The following is a 12,866-nucleotide window of genomic DNA, read 5'->3' as shown; positions in this document are numbered from 1 at the left end:
TTGATACTGAACGTGTTGAAAATCTGTCTCAAGCCTCAAATGACAACGGCTTGCATGGCATAACTCATAAGTCTTTATGGCTGAATAGTGTCTCGTCACATCGCACATCGTGTGGAGGATGTCAATCCGAACTGTGGTGGCCCCTGGGAAATCGGCGGCGGTATGTCCACTACTGATATAGACGCATATAATATGACCGGAAAGCCAGCACAGACGTCGCAAAGACGACTGAAGTCCACATACATCGCATCGAAGGCTTTCTTTTTTAAATTAAGACCATCGTTTTTGGATACTGTATGACGAGAGACCCAGTGGATAATATAGGACTATGTGGAAGCAATTAATTCTCAGTTGACACTATTAATATGATCTACCGAGGCGGCTCCTTTAAAAAAAATCCCGTTAGACGTTGTTATACGCATAATTAAATGTTTTACGAGTTGTTCATTGGCATATTGTGTATCATAATATTATGATAAAATTATTACCAATGATCATATTATAATAATTATGAATGTCTTAGTAAATCTACGATTGCTTAAAATTTAAATGACACACAAACGTTTTCATACGTACGCAAACACCGACTAAGAAATCGAAGATATGGAGTGCCTGCTCGCATAAAGTCAAACGACATAACAGTCGGTATTTGTCGCGTCGATATTTTGAAATATTATTTTTGTGTAGATACTTTGGATACAATTTTTCTTCGCGTGCAGTCGGTCGTGTAACAAACGTAAGTACAAGAGGATGTTTAAAAATATTATATTATATTAATGTCGTGTCGTCACCGTTCGCCCGACCCGAATAGGAATATATTCGCTTTCATCACTGCAGCTGCACTTGTCCACGAAACCGTTTACACTATAGCTTTCATGTAGGTACGATTTCGGAGCCATGTCAATAGATAGTGGTCAATAATTGACACTGTTTAGCTATTGTATGATGACAGTTGATAGTATCCTAAGATACATCTGTATATAAATATTATATTATTTATACTTTATAAATTATTATGCACAATAAATAAAATATAATTATGTATAATATACCTATAATACTCGTAGATTTGATGAGATTTTTCACAAATAAACCTGTCAATATCTAATTAAAATAACAAGAATTGGTTTTAATACGATAAAAATCGAAAACTACTAATTTTTAATTGAACAAATATTGTTCTCAATTAATTCATAAAGATTGGGAAAACTTTTAATATGAATACCAGAGCTATCGTTCCAAGAGCAGAGTGTGTCGATTCACATGCACTTATGGCTTTTTCCTTAATTTCATCGACCTGTATTTTGTCTTCAATTTTGGAAATGTCCGGAACGTGATTGTGGTCTATGTATTTTACTTTTTCACCATCAGATACATGAACCCTTCCTCCACATTTTGTTTTGTATTGCACGCACCACCAAATGTTTTTTTCCAGCCTATCACATTCACGGTGATACATATCGATCATTATCCATCATCGACTAAAATGTCGGTGCCTCTTTCACTTTTTATGTACCTATTGTAAAGTCATAATTATAAGAACGTAATTAAAAAATAAATTATAATTTAATAAAAATTAAATAGTTCTAAAACGCCGTAGACTATCTGCAGTAGTCGCGTGACCTAATTGTCCACTATCTATTGTCGCACTATAAATTGACCATTATCAGCTGTTGACGGTATACCAAGATTTCCGGTACATACTTTTTGAATCCTTATTATTGGCTCGTCTTAGACCATCGTAGACGCCTGATATGACAGCTTTATAGACGAACAAATTCAAACAGATATACATCGTCCACGCTCGTGCCAATGCCTAGCTCTGACCTAATGCCGCGTGTTCTGGACGAGATGGATCTTCAATATAAATGTAAATCATAATAGGTAGGTATATTTCTTGGAATAACAAGAGGTGCCCCGGATGAATATAACATGTTGTACCAATAGATACCAGTCAAAATGTTTAGCTTTAGCGTACAGTGAACACTCGTAAATTATGCGTGAAGAGGAATGTACCTGCAGTGATGGTGATATCCTCCGCCTAGGTTGTATTATTATAAAATATGCACATGACATCGGTTGTGTGTTTGGCGTCCTGAAGCGAAACCGATGACTTGGCTCGGGTTGGTTTGAGTTATTATAGTCAAACAGCATAACACACACGATATATTGTATCCATCGATCGAGCCCGATTCATTCCCGTGAATATTACGTGAATATCATACTATTATAAGTTATGGTTGTATATTATAAAATATTTTCAAATGGTTTGCGGGCTAAGAAAAATAACCGTGAAACGTTCACAAAACTAAATATCTATGACATGCCCGTGCACTGTAAGTTAAAAAACCAGAATTGGTTGGTAATTTTTAAACTATTCGTTAAACCTTGTTGATGAAAAAAACAAACAACAACGTCCAAAAGTAAATTCTATAAATTTCACCATTTATTCTTTACAGGTATTATATAATATATATAAGTCAAATACTCATCGCTCCTACTCAATGGAATGGCAATACGTATGGACTTGACATTTTGAATACCTAGTGGTTTCTTCATACATTGATGGTTCTAGATGTGCAATACGAAGGGATTTTAGAAAATTCCCATTTTAAAGACGATCTGATACAGACATTTTATTCTAAATAAATGTAAAAGCCAAATATTCATCGTTACTATACTTCAATATTATTAAAGTGTTTTTGGTATTGCTTTGGATGTTCGTAGTACTTAAGGACTAATTGCTGTTAGTCACTACTCAAAAGTACATAATATGTAAAAAAAATAACCATCGGAAAATCCCAGCACCCGAAAAATGAAACACAAATTTGGGGATTAAGACTTAGGTCAAAATTCTGATTTTGCGGTTGCAAATTGTCACTAATTGGTTACTAATTTTTTAGACCGACTTATCGGATTACCTAAAATGAATTTCCATTGGTTATATATATCCTATACCTTACCTCGTATAGAGTGGAGTGGTATCCACTTGCCCACATTTTTTTTTTATTTAGTTTTCTTTTGATGCAATTCATCTTCAATTTTAATACTGTAGATACGTTCTAAACAGTCAACGTTTGTACAGTTTTCATAGTATTCGTACTCATTTTAATGTACTTTATGATTGTACATGGATAAATTAAAAGAACGTTTATTTGATTTCTTAACTTGTATAAATGTGAATGCGCTTAAGTTCATAATAAAAAATACCAAATTAAAACGAAATTACATTACACAGACGAGATTTAAAATATGTTAAATGGTTAATCTTTATAATAATAATATTAACATAATGAATAAATGTAATAGTTCATTATACTCAGAAAACATAGGTATAATGCACGCTCTGTTTTTTTAAAAAATAATTTATTATAGTTGGGTACGTGGATAAGATCAAAGTATAAATTGTGGATGACCGAGAGGGATCCTTAGACTTTAAACAAGGTATAGTATTCAAAAGGATTTGCGTATTTAATACGGAGGACAATGGTCATTTTGTATAAGTACTCTTAGTTGTTAAATCCTCGCAGAACATCTGTAAGCTTAGGTTTAATGCAGGGTTGATTAAGGGTTAAATGTAAATTGACGTATTCACTTAATTTTGTTTATTAATATATTCCATTAAATCAAGATTTGAAGATAATATTACAATGAGGTGTTCACAAAAAAAAACCTTATAGGTATTGTTTTCCATAGGATTAAATTATAGGATTAAAAAATGTAATTTATTGGATTATGAATAATCACATTTTGTTACCATGCAGATTATTATACTATACTGTCATATTATAATTTTAATTTGATTTAAACCCATTACATTATATTTTTTCTTCCAATTAAAACTCTAAATCGTGCAGTTTTATTTTGTCTATAAGCACAGTGATAATATTATACGATCACTGATGAACTTTCTCCGACGGAGCCAAGTAAGCCGGACAAGACACGGGTACATATAAATACACACCCGTTTTGTTGTTTCAGCCAGTGTTGTTATCATTTTATTATTACACACTCTGGAAGTCTTCCGGGTGTATCTAAATAACACTTTAGCTTGGTATAATATTGCTGTTATACGGAAGGGTATATTTCCCCAGCACAACCACTTTCAAAATAGGAGTTGAAACTCATATCAATCGTTTAGATAAGATAAATATACGAAAAATCACTGACGGGTATCCATGGACCAATTTTATCTCTGTAAGTACGTAAAACAACATTTTCGACAAAACTCGAGGGACTGAATCTGATTTTGTGTGGCCCTATAGCTACCCCCAATAGTAAACCAGAGCTGGATTACGGATGAAAACGAACGGAATTGTAGCAAAATCAGGTACAAACGTTGTACAGCCGTTTGATATGGGTTTCGTATTGAAATTTGATGGCGGGGTGCTGGGGAAATGGACCTGTCATACGGTACTTACACCCTTATTGCTATTGCTAACTTACATTTTTTGACCATAAGCGCGGTATAAAAAGAGCGTTTCAGTGACATCGTACAACCGCGTAACAATGTGATTGCGTTTGCATAGGTTCGGTGGTCGGATAGGTTAAGGTTAGAACCAAGTGAAGATTACTCGTGAAAGTAATCGGCTCGGTGCCAATTTATCCCAGAAATCTGTATAATATAGTATGCAGTCGTCTGGCCAAGGAGAGATCCGTAGTCAGACCATCACTCTGAATTCTACACTGTCGTCTATGGCTTTTATAGAAAATTAGTACACGGAAGGAATATTATTTGCGACACTATATTATAACAAAAATATGAATGTTTTGACCTACATAATATCACCCTCACCAAAAACTAGGGTATTTTCATGCGGGGTGCAAGCCTGGCTGACCTAATATATTGTTTTCTATATCGTACCTATACGTGGTTATGTTGACGTTAGATGTTTCACGTTCGCTTGCCAGACAACGACCCAAACAAACCCCTATAGAGTTTGAGAAATTTAATTTGGATAGTTCTACAAGTTAGAATCGCGTTCCACGAATTCAAAACTCTTACAATAATGCTAATAAATGTGCAATTATTTGCCCGAATTGCTATTAGCATTTGTCGACCTCTGTAGTTTTCCGTCGATATATTATGTAGACCATCCTCGTTATTCGAGTACCGATTCGGACGAAATACTTCGATCCAAAATCTTTGAAAACGGTATATTAATGTAAATAGGTCATATGACTATATGGACGCCGAACAATATGCGAGCTGATTATTATATCCTAATACCTAGGTACCATCGCAAACCATAACGAAAAAAACCAAAATGAATAATAAGAATTTTATAATTCTTAAAAAATCAACAAATAACCAGTATGATAAACCGTTGCCTAACCTAACCATCGCTGTTAATAAACACGCATTTTTTTTTTACTTCTAGAAAATTTAAACTAAGTAGAAAGTGTTATCATTGGGTGGCTTCTTTCCCCAAATTATGTAAATCATGTTATTTGTTTCCCTCTTATCGCACTAATTATGTCTTAGATATAGATTATATATATTCTTCTAAAAATAAAAAAATAATAAGCTTCTAAAAAATCTATATAGTTTAACTAATGAACATATTATTACATTCATGTGCAATAAAACAACATGTATGTTTGGTTTCTAAACGAAACCGTAGTGAGATTAAAGACCCAACTTGTTGGAAAACATTACATTGTTCATTATTACGTTAGTTAGTGGAATATGGTTCAATCATATTATGGAGTTTTTACCAAATTGGTCAAATTTGATCAAATGTTTTCTCCATATTATGTAGTAGGACTTGGAAAAATTGTCAGTTCAATGACCACCCCATCTAATGTATTACCTGGCTAAAGAATTAAATCTTCAGTTTCTAACAGATAGGAGGTTTAACAATGATATTTATTTCTTATATAAATTATTAAACAATTTAATCGATTGTCCCGTGTTCTAACTTCTGAGCCAAAATCCTTTAAATATTACCAATCCACAATCTCTGGTCTACAAATACCTTTTATGTATATCCTCAAAAACAAAACTATAGTCATTATAATTTATAGTTACCCATCTAAATACAATTTTATTAAATATCAATTTCTAAATAATAATTTTGACTTTTTTTTAATTCACTGAACAATTTGAAAAAAAGTTCTAAGTAATAACTCATGGTTTTATAATTGATATTAATATTAAAGACTTATGTATAAATGCAATCAATTTAATATATTGTATTTAATTTTAAGATTAATTTTTACATTCCTACTTTATACATATTATTATTATTACCTATTATCATTCTCATATTTTTGAATTAGTTGTTTAATTAGTTGTTTATTAGTTGTTTTAAATTATAAATTTAATATTACCTAATGTACTCTTTGCTCACAAAGGGCGTTATCATTTATTGTAAATTCTTCTTTACAATAAATTATTATTATTATTATTATAACATATTCCATTTACGTAACTCAAAATTATGTAATTCATGATTTCCTAATAACAATTTTGAACGATTGGACGAGCATTTGGTAGTTATAGAACTAATTATTAACTTAACTATTTTGACATAATGTCTGGATGTATAATTTCATTAATCGTCAACGTCCTCAATTAGTAAAATCATATGACAATTATTACCATCGGTGTTTCGAATTTATTTGTAATGTCCAACCCTACGAGTATATATCTATAGGAAAATTAACAATATTATTGATAATAGCAATAATGTTAGTCCATATTATCATATCGACTATTTAACACATTTTCCACTATCGTTCAACAAGAATGCAACCAAAAACCAACTATCACAAACAATGCAGACATTTGCCATTTTTACGTTCTTGTGGAAAACTTACTAAATTTAAAAAAAAAAAACCTCATCGAAATCCTAGAAGCGAATAGTATATCTATTAATTGCATGAATGGTTTTTCTTATTATTTGAAATATAAGTATTTAAATAATATGTAGTAAGTACAGTATTTGAACACGATTGAAAAAATGCCTAGTTGGTTCATGATAAAATTATTATCTAAACGGAGAAGAAACCTTTAGAGGTAGTTAGATACCATATATTATATAATATATATATTTTAATACAACTTCCAAAACTACGTTTATATTTTTTATGTTCGCTTTTACAAGAATGAATAAACTATATTTACTGCCATGTTTTTTTTAGAGAGTATGAATATTCTTATTTATTTATTTTTATAAAAATATACGGTTTTAAAAAAATATATGTTTTCCAAAAAGTATTTTAAGCGAAAAAACACAAACGCACTTTTCTCTAAAATAATACACTCGATTTGTTTGCATCAAGTTTTTTACTTGACCCATATTGAATAAAACGAATTCATTTAAAGCTATTATTGAATGGAATATCGGACTTGGTCGGCCAATACTAAAAAATAAATATATTATAATGTGTTATTATATAATTAGTCATGGTTTGATATTATCAGTTACTTATTACGTTTTTGCATACTATAGCCACGCTGCAGTTTTTTTGTTCTATTTTATATTTTGATTTTCAAACGTTTTAAAAGTCACTACCTACGACTTTTTACCAGCTTGTAATAACACAACCTGGCGTGTATCGACAATAACTCAATATACTTCAGCTGATGACGTTAAAAACTGATATTAATTAACTTATATACGTCTTCGTGTGCCAGTAAAAATAATATGTGGCGTTTAGCTTACACTTAAAAATAAATCGGACATAGGTAAAAGTAGGTATATTATGTCGATGGGTGACGTGGCCGGAAATTCGATTAGGTCCTTCTAGAAAGGTAAAGTAATTAAATTGTTGTACGCATGATATTATGTATGATGGACATCTTATGAGCCATTCACACCGTTAGCTGCCCGTCGATTAATAATATTATTACGACAATTTTGTCCTATCTGTGACCCTGACAATCCAATAGTTACACGAGAAACATTTTATAGTTATGCACTTATTAGGACGTCCCTATGAAAACCGATGTGGTAAAAATGGTAAATACGTACTAGCAAACTATGGCATTGTGTAAGTTGAGGTCAAAGACGAGTGTCATACAATATGACAATATAATATTATTGTTATGACTGGACAATTTAATATCCAAATGTGTATAAGTTTTATATTTTATCCTTTAATCATATTTTTTCCAAATTTTTACGCTTAAGTCCAAAGCATATTTTATAAATACAAATCTATCGACGAGCATATAACTATTATAATAATATATTAACATGTAATAACTACATACGCGTTATTTTTAAAACAACTGATTTTATCGGTAGAGATTGATGAATTGCACGTTTTTCACACGAGTAGTTTTGTTCTTATCAGTCATATTATCATTGAATTTGTCTGTTTTTCGAAAACGTCAATGTTTTATTTCATCTTCTGATCGTCGGATTGTGCTTCGACGGTCATGATACACTGTTACCTACATAATACATTGAGTACCTACATATAATATAACATCGTAATTGGCGTGTACCGTTTGAAAAATAATAACGATCATAATAATATATGAAGTTCGCTTTCATTTGAAGTCCTCGCGGGAAACAACCAATTTTATCGTACCACTGCCGCTGATACGTACTTACTCGGGTTCCATATAATATGCGACCCTCTGCCGTTTCGTTTTTTTAACGATTGTTTGCTGAAAATCAGTCCACTCGGCAGGCGTTCTCGATCATTCGAAAACTTTATATTATACGCACCGACATCGGTCGGTTAAGAGTATATATGTTTGTTTTTATCCATAAACGTGTTGTAAAATATAACATAGCACTCTGTGTATAATATTTATACGTCTCACCACACGTTCCAGCGGTGTAAAGCGCCTTTTTAAGTTCTCGAGTATTCCCTTATAGCATGTACCCCGCAATCATCGTAATACGCGACTGTGACCATTGACAACTCTTCAAGGATATCATGTTATAATAATATAGGTACGTTCTTTGGTGAACGATCTGCCTAACCATAAACCTACGAATTAACGGTTATAACGCAAGTGCACATGTCCAAGTCTGCAGGTAACGTCATGAAATCAAATCAGATTGGCTTGCGTTGTTGTATCGACATTTGCTCGTTAATTTTGCGATGTCTCGTCCGGACGGACGGTCTGCGCGCGTAGTGTTGTTACCTATACAGTTATTTGTTAAATTATTGACCTTCGGTTTAACGAAGTACTCAATTATAATTTTTTTTTTTAATACTACCTAGTACCTACATACATTTGGGGATCAAATATTTTCTATTTTTACCGGGTTTATTATATAATAATTAATAACATTGTTATGTCTGAAACAAATTGTTTTAAACATGAATTTAAAACATTTGTTTTAAACGTTTTTTTCATTGTTTAATATGATGTAAAATCCAAGTGAATATTGTTTTTTTTTTTGGTTTATTATTAATAATAATAGATATCCTTCAGAAAAAAAGTTATAAAATAAAAAGTATTAAATAATATATTATATCTTTTACCATCCTTCATTTTAATTTTAATGAATAAATTACCAAATTTAAAATATTTTTACTTAATAGTTAATATATACATAATATAATGTCCACATATAACATCCATTCAGAAAATATTTAAAATACATTTCAAATACTTTTAAGATTTAAAATAAGTAATAGATAAACAGTGAAACATAATATACTAGTACACGGCATTATGGCATATAAGTAAATTACATATTAAATAAAAATTAAGATATTTTAATTAATATACTGTTTAAAACTCAAACAATTTATTTTATGAGGGATGGAGTGGCTGAGCGAACTAAGATGTCACGCGCCCCAACGCCGGTTCGATCCCGGCCACGGGTGCCATTTTTCCTCGGCAGTCACGGTGTCTGGAGAGAGAGAGGCCATCATCCACCACCCGGCCATCGCAGATACCTACGGGTGCCCACTAGAAAATTCTGCTAAACACAAAAACCCGTTACCCACCGTACCAAAAACCCTACAGTAAATCCTACAGCTAATAGCCTCAGTTGCCGGGCTTAAGACCAATGTAAAAAATAAACAAAAAAATACAGTCTTTTTGTTTGTTTTTCAAAAATGAACAAATAAACCAACTCTGATTGAAAATCACATATTCAATTAAAAATGATATTATATATTTTATATTTTGATATGTATTCCATTTCTCGTGGTTAAGTTTCAAAAGTTCAAATCATTTCAAGTGTGTTTTACCAAACCATTAAAAAAATTAATACAGTTAATACATCGCTCCAGCAGGAGTTGCTAAACGACCGTCGATGTGTGATTTCTAATGAATTACTCTGCTTGAGCTTTGGGCGGATATACACTTTTCATTTAACGAAATGAAATATTCGAACAACTTACGTGTTATAATACGCGACTCATGTAGGTGGTTATATTATTATGTCGTATAATATAAAGTGACGAAACTGTATATCATGTCATCCTCCGGGCGAAATTTCCTGTACGTTATTATTAGTGACGAAGGTGACGCGATCACAAATTCGAATCGTATAAGAAAAATAATATTGTAAACGACGGCAAAAGACAAGTCGATTGCATGGCATATACATTGATGTGGTACGAAAGAAACAACGCTAAACAACATAACGACAAGCACGAAACGGCACTGAAAAATGTGTAAAATAAATTGTTGAAAAGTACAAATGTTCCGTCATAATAATAATAGTAAATAATATTAATAATAATAATATAATTATTAGAACAGTGACCTCAGACCCAAAAAATATGTAAATTATAATTAAAATGATATAATAACACAAACGGTTACATAACTACTAAAGGCTTTTAAATTATTTGTCGATTAGTATCGTAATAGTTTTTTTTTTTCAGGACTTTAAATCCGAAGAGTAAAATTATCGTAGTATGTACTAAGTACTTACATTACGAACGAAAACGGGAAATAATTAGATTTCTTAGATAATATGATTTAGAACGTTTTCGGCGGAAACACGATTTATTTAGCCTTTTATGACATTTTTATTCTCATTATTTAAGGTCAAAAAATGCGTAATTATGGAATTAAAACTTAAAGTTTCCATCGGGAGTTGTCTAAGTTATTTTCAAACTTTTATAGGAAAATAAGAGTATAATTTGGTTAATCTCTTTTTAAAATTTAAGTTTTCATTTATAACGGAAGCTATTATGGGAAGAATATACTTTTTTCTGTGCATAGAACATTGTTAATTAAACTGCTATAACTTATATTCGTCTCGAAACGGACGAATTCAGATAATTTTAAAATTTAACGCTGCTCTATGATATCGTTGGCGTGTCAGAATAAAAGAAAAATATATTTTCGTAAATATTTTATGTTATTGAATAACTATTATGACTCCGGTTCGTTCAATTTATTATGCTCAAATAGAATATCGTCACACAATGTAACACATTACATACGTTCTTTTAAGATGATGTACAGTGTTTATATAAGGAGACGTCGTACCTGCGTGTGTCATAATATCTGTCTTTCACACGTACGACATAGCGAATTTTCGTTCACCAGATTCAATAGTGTGCTGTTAGTTTTGATATTAGAATGTACTGACCTATTATACAATTTAAATATGAGGTTAGATTATCTATAAGCCCCACGTAGGCTTTTATTGATATTTATTTATTAATATAAATTAATATTTATATTATTATTTTTAAGTAAGTTATATGATCATTTTAAAATGAAACGGTTTCAAAAAGGTCATAACTTCAAGTCAATGAAAACCTACGTGGGACCCTATATAATAATCTTGCCTTTAAAATTTATAATAGGTAAATTCACTCAAATATCAAAACTAACAGCACACTATTGAATCCGGCGATCGAAAATTTGGTATGTAGTACGTGTGTAATGCGGAGACAACACATGCGCGTGCAACGTCTCCTCAAATGCACAGACAGTGCACAAAAACAAAAACAAAAATAAAAATGTTAAATTGGATGGTGTTTGTAAAAAGGGTACAAGTCAGTTTTTAAAAATTAAATATTATACTTTTGTTATGTAAATTATTTCGCGCCAGATCAGGCAGGATCTACCGGTGGCACTGAAATTTGGCTATCTCATTCTTAATAATATTATCTATAGAGATAGCCAAATTGCAGTGCCACCAGTCGATCCTGCCTAAAATTATCTACGAAAAAAAAGTATGGTATTTAATTTTTAAAAACTGACTTGTGCCCTTTTTCACAAACACCCTCCGACTTAATACACACGAGTCGAAAACTGGCGAATATACTAGGAAACAAGGGCGAACATAAATTCACTGCACGTCATTTCCCTTAAATTCACGTACGTTTATTTTTGTACTTTTACTCCTGCACATGATGGTTACGTATTTCGCACGCATTTCAGATGAAGTATTAATATATTATAATCGTTATAATATTAACGACGAACGTCGTCCTAAATAATGGATAAATAATAATATGACCGAGACACGACGTCCCATATATCAGAATATAATATATAATAATAATATTATATTATAGTCTTGCATACAACTTTATGTTATGTACGAGTGAAAGTGGAATATTTTTAACAATTCGAAAATAGCTGGATACGTGAAACAGTAAGATCCTTTGCAGGATTTGATCAAACTTTAAAACACCATTCGGAGGCAAAGCTTTTATAATATTATGTTTTTGTGCAAAAACGTAATAAAATTTAATTTAATCGCTCTTAATTTAGTGTTCGAAATTAAACGTTGAGAATTATCATGTATCAAGGAGATTACTAAGTTGTAGTAGTTGTCGAAATCGTGGGGCGAAAGCGTGTCATCCTATGCCCTGTGAGAAATAATTAGATTTATGATTGGTGACCGAAAATGCATTGAAAATATTATTATATGAACAATGTGTTACATAAAACTATCTATGATTATTATTATTAT

The sequence above is a fragment of the Metopolophium dirhodum genome, chromosome 8, assembly GCF_019925205.1.
Source record: "Metopolophium dirhodum isolate CAU chromosome 8, ASM1992520v1, whole genome shotgun sequence".
NCBI classification, from domain to species: domain Eukaryota; kingdom Metazoa; phylum Arthropoda; class Insecta; order Hemiptera; family Aphididae; genus Metopolophium; species Metopolophium dirhodum.
The sequence above is the reverse complement of the archived record's forward strand: the minus strand, read 5'-3'. Positions refer to the sequence as shown.